Raw genomic sequence first — 10706 nt, forward strand, 5'->3', positions numbered from 1 at the left:
CAGAAGGGGGGTACGGGACTGTCCCGGGGCCGGCTGCAGAAGGGGGGTACGGGACTGTCCCGGGGCCGGCTGCAGAAGGGGGGTGCGGGACTGTCCCGGGGCCGGCTGCAGAAGGGGGGTGCGGGACTGTCCCGGGGCCGGCTGCAGAAGGGGGGTGCGGGACTGTCCCGGGGCCGGCTGCAGAAGGGGGGTACGGGACTGTCCCGCGGCCGGCTGCAGAAGGGGGGTGCGGGACAGTCCCGGGGCCGGCTGCAGAAGGGGGGTGCGGGACAGTCCCGGGGCCGGCTGCAGAAGGGGGGTACGGGACAGTCCCGGGGCCGGCTGCAGAAGGGGGGTACGGGACAGTCCCGGGGCCGGCTGCAGAAGGGGGGTACGGGACAGTCCCGGGGCCGGCTGCAGAAGGGGGGTACGGGACAGTCCCGGGGCCGGCTGCAGAAGGGGGGTACGGGACAGTCCCGGGGCCGGCTGCAGAAGGAGAGTGCGGGGCGGTCCAGGTTCTGGCTGCAGGAGGGGGGTGTTGGATGATCCAGGTTCCGGATACAGGAGGGGGGTACCGGATAGTCCTGGGGTCAGCTGCAGAAGTGGGTTTGGGACTGGACTGGGTCCGGCTGAGGAAGGGGTGCGGCACTCTCCCTGTTCTGACTGCTGAAGGGTGGTGTGGGATGGTCCCGGGGCCAGCTGTAGAAGGGGGGTACGGGACTGTCCCGGGGTCTGCTGCAGAAGTAGGGTCTGGACTGAATTGGGTCCGGCTGCAGAAGGGGTGCGGCACTGTCCCTGTTCTGGCTGCAGAAGGGGGGTGCGGGACAGTCCCGAGGCTGGCTGCAGAAGCGGGGGGGGGGAGGGAGGGAGGGAGGTCTTCCTCAAATGCCAGCCTGTTATCATTGTCTCCTGAAATACCAAAGTTAGTATATGGACCATTCTTATTTCTGAACTAGTACTATTTAACGGTACCATTTTTCATTTTGAAATGGATAATGGGATTTTCCTCAGGGCAGGGAAGCAGTATATGGCCAGCCTGGTCCTTCTGGCATACATGAAGGAAAATGACAAAACAGAGAAAGCATTTGATTACATCTAGGTACTATCTATCCATGAAAACTATCTGCAGTAAACATGAACATATTACCTAAGATGAACTTTCTTTTTCAAATGATTCCTATAAAGATGGACGACAAGATGTTGAATACATGGCAGAGTCAGCTCAATTCATTCATCTGGAATTATAAAAAACCCAGGATTCGATTTAAGGTGATTCGAGATTCCAAAGAAAGAGGTGGTCTTGGAGTTCCTAACTTGAAACTTTATTATCACGCTAGTAGTTTGACTTGGATTTCGAATTGGATTTTATCCCCTTACGGAAGTTTTACTCGAATGGAGGAACTTGGTCTTACTAGAGGATTGCATAATTACTTATGGATTTCTGGTTCGAGGAAAGATCTGGAGATACAACAACATACTATTTGACACAGTCTTTTTTTTATGTCTGGGATAAATATCAGAAAAGATTAAGTCCAAGATTATCACCTTTGGCCTCAATACTGAATGTTTATTTTATGAAGAAGAATTTTCTTCCAAGTATAATTTTTGGGGAGGCAGTCTATACTCCTTACAAAGTTTGGCCCAATATTTAGCTCTGGACAAATCAGTTTCTTCTGGGCAAACAACTCAACAAGCATCCTGGTACCAACAAGCTCAGATCAGCTCAATAGTTCGGAAAGAGTTACAGTTACAGGGTGGGGAACTTAGAGAGCTGACTGAATTTGAAGAATTAATCATCCGAAACACTGATCATTTATTTGGCAGAATTTATAAGCTATTACTGAGGTATGAAACGGAGACTGAGCAGATAAACGAGTGTATGATAAAATGGATGCAGAACTTTAATAGATTGATCGCTCTCTCTGATCGGGAATACCAATGGAAAAAGAATGTGAAATTTACTTTGTGTACCAATCTAAGGGGAAATTGGTATGTTCTTCAGATGGTATATAACTCCTTTGACTATTAATAAAATAGATTATTCTTTAAGAAATGTTGGAAATGTAATTCACATTTAGGTTCATTCTACCATATGTGGTGGAGTTGCGATAAAGCTCAACAGTTTTCGAAACAAATTCATTTGAAAACTGAACAAATCTTAGAAGTTAAGATTCCCTTTCTTCCAGAAAATTTTCTTTTAAGTATGATAAAACCTTATATTCCTGCCAAATCAAATGAATTGTGTTTATATATGATTACCGCGGCTAGGATTATATATGCATCTAATTGGGGTATTTTGGAAATCCCTTCCTTAAACGATTGGTTTTTGAAAGTGTGGGACTACAAAATTTTCAATTTCGGAAGTCTCGGCTTATGTAAGGAGCTGATCAGATTAGATTTTACAATTTTAAGAGTCTGGATTTCTTTTGCTTTATCTTGTTCTAGATTTTTTTTCTTTACTGATGTAATTAATTGGAAAAATGAGGTTTTTCATTATGAAAAATGATTGGTTATATATTGTCTTTATGGTGGTTTGTCTTTGTCTTCTTTGGTTTATTTCTTAATAAAAATTCTTATGAAAAATGAAAATGAAAAGGTTCGCTGCAAAAAGGGGCATTTCAAGCCATTCACTCTCGCCACAGAGCACCTTATAAAAAGGGCGCTTCTTCAAGATCAACCCAGAACCAACCGGTTTTGCGGCAAACTGGTTTGCTGTTCCGAGTGGCGATTGTGGGCTCCATTTTGGAGGGCTGTTTTAGTGTTTTCCCCTTGCTGACTGGTTTTCTGGCATCGCCTTCCAATTGGCTTGTGATCTCCTTGTCCCTTGGTTGGCTTGGCACCATACAAAATCAAGTGTGGTCAGGGGCCACTGTGCCCCCACTGGCTGGGGGGAGGGAGAGGGAGCCAAAAGGATGGAGTTTCAAAGTGTATTGAAGGGGCTGCTCGACAGAGAGAGCCACGCGCTTTTAGAGGATATCGGAGGAGGAAGACTGCAGCAGAGCAGAGCAGAGAGTGGTGGCAGAGAGACTGTGCCAGTGTCTGGGTTACTCTCTTTTTATTTTCCTTGCCAACTGCGTATTTTTCTACTATTTTTAAAATTGTGCCAGCAGCCCTAGTGGTAGTGGGTTTAACTGGGTGCTGCTGTGGGTTTAAATTCAGCGTCTTTGTGGCTTCCCCTGCCCCTTCTGACCTGTAACAGCCCTCGGTGCCTTTGATAACTGGGATGCTGAGATTACCCCCCCCCCTTTGGTGGCCCCAAACTGCGCCTTGCTGTCTGCTGCTGTGTGCCTGGGCAATTTCTGTCTTTGTCGGCCGTGGCTGCCCAACCTGCCAGGCGCCCTCTTTCCCCCAGGTGTCTCCTGGATTTATTTGTTTTGACAACATTTTCTTTTAATCTTTGGGTGGATGGGTGCCCAACTGCCCTCCCCGCAAGCTGTTAAGTGCCAGTGTCTGCTCAGCCCAAGTGCAGCCTGGAGCTCCTGGTCAGACAGGCTCAAGCAGAAGATGCCGAGTCAGGTAGCCCCCAAACAATCAGAAGACAGAATATCTTGACTGGCACCTTTTCTGGCCAATCAGGGAAGCCAGGAGGCTGCAGCAGGAGGAAGGAGGGCTTCTCCCTCCTTCTGAGGAAGCTGTAAGTAAGGATCCCTCCTTAGCAAGTGTCCGCGTTGGCTGGGTTGCTCCCGAGCCCTCACCGACTGTTCCTGCCCAGTAGGCCTTTCTTCTCTTGTCATCCACCCCACAGCCCAGCTACGCCTTTCCCCTTCTGTTGCCCAGTGAGGTTCTCTTTTTCTTGTAGCCCTCCCCTCCCCTCCCCGGATACACCTCTTCTCTTCTTGACTACTACACCTTCTTTCAAAGTCCGCTGCTTCCTCGCCGGATCCTGCTTTATCTTTACGCAGCTTGACCTTCTTATGCCAGAAAGAGCAAAGGAAACACCACTTGTCCCCCAAATCAGACATGGTCCTGTTTTGGTGCCTCTTTTTCTATGGATATAAGGGGGGGGGGAACAGATACATCCAGTTGTGAGAGCAGTTAACCCACAGTTCCCGGGTCTGGGTGATGTGCAGGCTGGCAGATGAGCAGGGAGGAGGGACTCCATGACTCTGTAACTCTTCCCAGCCACACTCATGATCCACAAATATTACAAACGGTGATCTGCTATTTTCAACCAAAAGGATTCTCCATGTGATTTACATTGCCAAAGGAATGAGAGGAGAGTCCCCTGTCCCAAAGGGAATTGGGAAACAGCCTATGCAGTGGCACAGCAGAGAGACCAGCAGTAGCCCCAGAAGGATGCTAGGCTGAGTTGATGAGGGAACAGTTGCTCCCCATCCTGCTAAATAGAAGAGAGTCACCACTTTACACAGTGGTGCTTTGCTCAGTGGGCAGTGGTGAAGTCCAAACTGTGTGCCACAAGAAGGCCTGAAGAGATTTCCTTGTCCCTAAAGGACTCACTGTAGCCACCTAATGGTGCAGCGGGGAAATGACTTGACTAACAAGCCAGAGGTTGCCGGTTCAAATCCCCACTGGTATGTTTCCCAGACTATGGGAAACACCTAGATTGGGCAGCATCGATATAGAAAGATGCTGAATGGCATCATCTCATACTGCGCGGGAGATGGCAATGGTAAACCCCTCCTGTATTCTACCAAAGACAACCACAAAGACACCCACTCGACGGCACACTTTTCCTTTAAAGGACTCACAAGCATACCACACACCCACACAACACCAGCAACAGCAAAGGTGCAGAACAGGGACAATTGCTTACCGCCCCCCCCCCCACTAACTATGAGAGCTACCCACAAAAGTACCTCTTTGCCCAGTCAGCAGAGCTGATTTTGACACAAGGGAGACCGTGGAAGGGGCACTGTGCTGGACTGAATGGGGACAATTGCCCTCCATGTGCCCAACAGAAGAGTCTCAACGTTAAAAGGCACCTCTTGGCCCGGTTAACAGAGGTCTAATTACTAGCAGATAAAGCAGATTTTATAGAAACCCCCTTCGCCTCCTCCAAAGGGAACAGAGGGAGGGCAGGGCTCCCTTGAAACTCACCACTTGATGAAGTGGGCCACAGCACAGAAGAGAAGCCCCTTCCATCGTGATGACCACGACTCCCCTGGCAGGATGCTGAAGGTGCCCAGGAAGAGCCGCCCGGTGGGGTCCTTGAAGCCTTAAACTGCATCTGGAGAACAAACCTTCTGCTAAGCCTGGCAGAGGAAAGCAGAGAAGAGAGGAAGCAGCTCCTCTCCCAGATCCTCTCTCCCATTCAAGGACTGAAACTGCTTCAGAAACAGCAGAAACTGACTCCCAAGAAACTTCTGAGCAGTTGACAGTTAAGTTATGACAGTTTGGTGATGTCACAGAGGGTGATGCCAGAAAGAGAACAAAGAGTTTGGGGGGAAAAAACCCAGTGAGGCTTGCTGAGAAAGCAGGCAGTTTCCCCAAAGCATCGAGAACCACAAGCTTAAATCCCAAATTTAAAAATATTGTATTTACTTATCATATCGTTATACCACCTGGGGCAGTTTACAAGTCAGCCCACTTGCACCTCAAATGTTTATGCATCTGCCTTCATGAATTGGGGTGGTTGATATCACAAACTACGCCGGCGAGATGTCCTTATGTGTCCCTACAACTTTACTGCACACAATTTGTTTCATATTGGTCCAGGCACTCCAAAGTTGATAGGGACACACACGGCTGGGTGAGCACATAGGCTTTAAAAGGGGAATCTTGCAAGCTATGAACACTAAAAGGTAAACATTCATTTTCTAAAAAAATTTGAGAAGTGGCAGATCTTTCATTTGTTCCTGGTTTATTTCCTACAAGGTTAATATAGATAGCCATTGACCAAAGTGTAACTTACATGTGTAAGAGATGAGCCCTCTTCAGTCGTTACTGCACACAGAGCCAGTGCAACCAGGTACAAATGGTACAGGTATCCACCAGCTACCCCCACCCACCCACCCACCCACTGTGCCAACCTGCTCCATAGTGCACTCTTCCAAAGGCCAGTATTTGTCTGCAGCGGAAAATGCGTTGCTGTACCTGTAGGTTTTACAGACAGGGCTTTCCTTCCAAATCCACTCCTGATTGGAGTGTGCCAGTCCAAATATTTGCTGGATTTAACCTGACCTTCCTGCGGGCTATCAGGGACCAGGACAGACAGGGCTTTGTTCCTCCCCACCCCCCGCCCGCCACCCCAAGGGAAGCTGCGAATTCTGGCTTAGCCCAAGGTATGTCCGACTTAAAATAATCCTCTATTTCCAACGGCTTTTGAAAAAAACTTTGATGTTTCTGCTAAACTCCGATGCTTGTCTTTGATGTGCGTAGGGGAGCAGCCAAGGGCTATGTGAATGCTCCACCTAATCCCCCGGATTAAATTTTCTCGGAAATGCTGCGAAGTAGATTCACTCCTCGGATACCCCACAGCATAAAGCCCTGTCCGTAAAACCTCCTGGGGGAGTTTCTATCCATGGTTTGGAAAACCTGGTGGCCAGCATTCCAGATCATGGGCAGATGCTCTCCTTTGTCTCTGTCTTCAAGGAGAGCCAGGGGTGTGGCCGTGCATGCCCATTGGCCAGCTGGAGGGCGGAGCGTACGGAATGTTGAGTCAGGTGCCAGGCCTGCCCTGCTGCTGATGCTGGTGAGGAGTCCTCCATTTTCAAAGTCCGCTGCTCCCTTTCCCACCTCACCGACCACCACTGGGAGTGGGGGATGGCTCCCTGGCAGACTCACATTTCCCTGTACCCCCAAGTACACGGTACCAGGTACAATAGTGTTGGAACAGGGCTCCAGTTAATCATCTCTAATACCTTGTCAATCTTCCCTGAGCGCAGCTATGTGCTAACATTTTCCTCATTGCTTGTTAGGATATTACAAACAACCAGCCTATCAAATGGTTATTTGTTTGTTTGGTTGTTGTCAGATTTATATACTGCCTTTCATTAAAAACTACCCCAAGGTGGTTTATGACATATTTAAAAAACAGTACAAATCTATTAAACAATTATAGCGGTACAATTATTAAAAATAAATTTTAAAAATAAGAGAAATTGATTTCATAAAGTTAAAAAAACATATAGACATTAAAACAGTAAAAACACACAGAATTATGTGTACATTGTATTATTACCACTTGGTAATTGTCCATCTCCGTATTATTATTTCATTCATTCATTCATTCATTTGATTTCTATACCGCCCTTCCAAAAATGGCTCAGAAAAATAACACAGAAAAATAATAAATAAATAAGATGGATCCCTGTCCCCAAAGAGCTCACAATCTAAAAATAAACATAAGATAGATAAATTAAATTTAAGATTCTGCAGTGGGGATGGGTTCATTCCAGTCCTATGTGGTCTGCCCGTGGGTCTTAGATTTCAAAGCAAGAATGCATGCTCGGGATCTCTTAACAGTTGAGGCATGTCTGATCCGAGTAGTGGTCTTTAGCAAGTGCCTTGTTGTCTACCAGCATTCTTTGTAAGAATCTCAGGACCCAGCAGCTGTTAGATGATCCACCAGAAACTGACCATGGTCTACTGGAGGACTTGGTCTACCTTTGGCACACCTCTGTTCTACAGCACCGTTGGATATTTTCTACTTGTTTTTATCATGGATTACTGCAACTTTCTTTTTGGGGCATTGAGCATCTTATGAGAAAACATCAGGTCCCTATGTGTAGCGTACACGTGAACAAATAAGACATAAAAGGAATAGGGATGGAAGGAGGAAGATATAATGGGGGGAGTGTAAAATTGCAATATAATACTGTGATGAAACAGGGGTGACTCTATGCTTTCCTGGGATCTACCCTCAGTGGAGAGATTTCTCTGATCCCAAATCTAGTAGTCCTTCAAGGTAGGCTGCCACCAGCTGAAGACTTATCTAAAGTCACTGACCAGGCTTAGACACGGCTTCAAGAACCTAGAACTGTCTGGCTTGGGACTTAAAGGCACTGTACAGCCAGAGTCCACAGGACACAACCCAGCTCTACACAACAAGATTTTATTCTGAAAACAACTCAACAGTAGCGAATGACCTTACGAGGCACATGGGGAAGATTTTTGCAAGTAACCCTCCAGAACCTCTTAAATTAGACTGAAGCCACTTCTAAGTATATGAAGTAGAATCTATGCCTAGAAACTGTGAGCCATAAAATTAAACGGTTGCCACATAGAAGCTGTAAAACTAGACTCTGTAAGTCTATGTCTATAAAATCTATATAATCTATTAAAAACTACAAAACCGATAAGATTCTCCGTGGCAAGAAAGGAATGTTCATAAATAAATGAACAAAAATACATCTATCTATCTATCTATCTATCTATCTATCTATCTATCTATCTATCACATTTGTATACCGCCCAAAACACAAGTCTCTGGGCGGTTTACAACAAAACAATAAAAACAACAAATAAAAAGGTTAATACATTACAACCATTTAAAATTTAAAATGTTACAACTATTAAAAACACAATTAAAACAAGATCTAATTAAAAGCCTGGGTGAACAAATGCGTCTTGACTGCCTTTTTAAAAGTTGTAAGAGATGGGGAGGCTCTTATTTCAGCAGGAAGTGTGTTCCAAAACTGCGGGGCAGCAATGGAGAAAGCCCGTCCCTGAGTAGCCACTAGACGAGCCGGTGGCAACTGCAGACCAACTTCTCCAGATGATCTCAATGGGCGGTGTGGTTCATAGCGAAGAAGGCCTTCTCTTAAATATACCCAGGGCCTAAGCTGCTAGGGCTTTATAGGTTATAACCAAAACCTTGTATTTTGCCCGGAAACCTATCGGCAACCAGTGTAGATCTTTTAAGATAGGGGTGATATGGTCGCTCCGAGATGACCCAGAGACCAACCTGGCTGGTCAATTCTGGACCAACTGCAGTTTCCGGACTATGTACAAAGGCAGCCCCACATAGGGCACATTGGAATAATCAAGTCTGGAGGTGACCAGCAGATGTAGTACTGTTCTGAGGTCATTTATCTCAAGAAACGGACGCAGCTGGCGTATCAGCCGAAGCTGATAAAAGGCACCTCTGGCCACTGCCTCAACCTGGGACACTAGGGAGAGGTTTGTCTCCAGGAGCTGCGTACCTGTTCCTTCTGGGGAAGTGTGACCCCATCCAGAACTGGCAGATCAAAAGAGATGCAGCTCTTTTAGCACAAATCATGGGGCACCCGTGCTGGTGTATTTCGATGCGGGCTGCTTCCTCTCACATCCCTCCCGCTTCCCACAGCGCTTGTGCTATGCACTATGCGCTATTTGACTCTGGTCTGCTAGACTTAACAAATGTTAACCTGGCCAATATGAATCCATCTACCAGGGGAGAGTTGGGAGGAAGAGATGGTCAAGTGGTGTTGGAGGGGTGGGACTCCGTTTGTTCAGTGGCAGCCTTCAAGGAACCGTTGCTTTACATTACTCTCCCACTGGCCACAAATTTATTTATGAACACCTGAAAGTGGGGGTGGTATGGGGTGATGGCGGAGGGGTAAAAACATAAAACATTATGTTTTCCATAAAACATTATGCTGTATGTAAAACATATGCATTCTACAGCTTTTAGGTGATGAACTTTTAGCTCTTTGGCTCACACTTTCTAGGCATTGATTCTACTTCTTTAGTCAGTGGTGGCTGGTCAGTAAGGGCACGAGGGGCTGCCCCCCCCCAAAAAAAACCCACCAAAACAGAACCAGGTGGCTGTTGCTGGTGTCTGTCTTATGTTTCTTTTTAGACTGTGAGCCCTTTGGGGACAGGGAGCCATCTTATTTATTATTTCCCTGTGTAAACCACCCTGAGCCATTTTTGGAAGGGTAGTATAGAAATCAAATTAATATAATAATAATAATAATAATAATAATAATAATGAAAGACCCAGCAAAAGGTGCAGTTCCAAGTAATTATAGACGGATAACCTGTCTGCCAACCATGTTCAAATTATTAACTGGAATAATAGCAGATGAAGTGATGCAACACTTATTAACTAACAAACAGCTTCCAGTTGAACAGAAAGGAAATTGCCCGAACACCAGAGGCACAAAAGACCAGCTGCTGATTGACAAAATGATTTTAGAAAATTGCAAGAGAAGAAAAATCAATCTAAGTGTTGCATGGATTGACAACAAGAAAGCCTTTGATTCATTGCCTCACACATGGATACTAAAATGTTTAGAAACAACTGCTGTCAGCAAAAACATTCAGATATTTATTTTTTTAAAAAAGCAATGAGCATGTGGAGTACACAGTTAACAATCAATGGTGAGACACTTGGACAGGTTAGCATTAGAAGAGGTATTTTCCAAGGGGACTCACTATCCCCTCTGTTGTTTGTAATCGCCATGACCCCACTTTCACAAATACTCAACAAAACAGGCCTCGGATACCAAACATCTAAAACATCAAGTCAAATCAACCATCTGCTGTACATGGACGATCTGAAGTTGTATGGAAAGTCCCAGTCAGAAATCAAATCACTGCTAAACACTGTCCGTATGTTCAGTAGCGATATAGCAATGGAGTTTGGACTAGACAAGTGTGCTGCATTAATAATGAACAGAGGGAAAATAAGAAAAACAGAAGGAATAGAACTGCCGAATGGAAGCAAGATCAAGAACCTGGAAGAGGAAGAACCTTACAAATACTTGGGCATTCTCCAGGCTGATAACATCGCACACACTGAAGTTAAAAGAAAAATTGGAAGTGAATACATCAGGAGAGTT

General features: G+C 45.9%; 1 long non-coding RNA gene across 1 annotated transcript; it reads right to left on the reverse strand.

The window, feature by feature from the left end:
- Positions 1 to 1030: 1030 nt before the first annotated feature.
- On the reverse strand, positions 1031 to 5327 carry LOC128328474 (uncharacterized). The gene is made up of 3 exons (XR_008309236.1): positions 5038 to 5327; positions 3829 to 3965; positions 1031 to 1214 (listed from the first exon to the last, which is right to left on the reverse strand). It is a non-coding gene; the product is annotated as an uncharacterized LOC128328474 (long non-coding RNA).
- Between the last annotated feature and the right edge of the window lie 5379 nt (positions 5328 to 10706).

This window comes from Hemicordylus capensis, chromosome 5, assembly GCF_027244095.1.
Source record: "Hemicordylus capensis ecotype Gifberg chromosome 5, rHemCap1.1.pri, whole genome shotgun sequence".
Lineage (NCBI taxonomy): Eukaryota > Metazoa > Chordata > Lepidosauria > Squamata > Cordylidae > Hemicordylus > Hemicordylus capensis.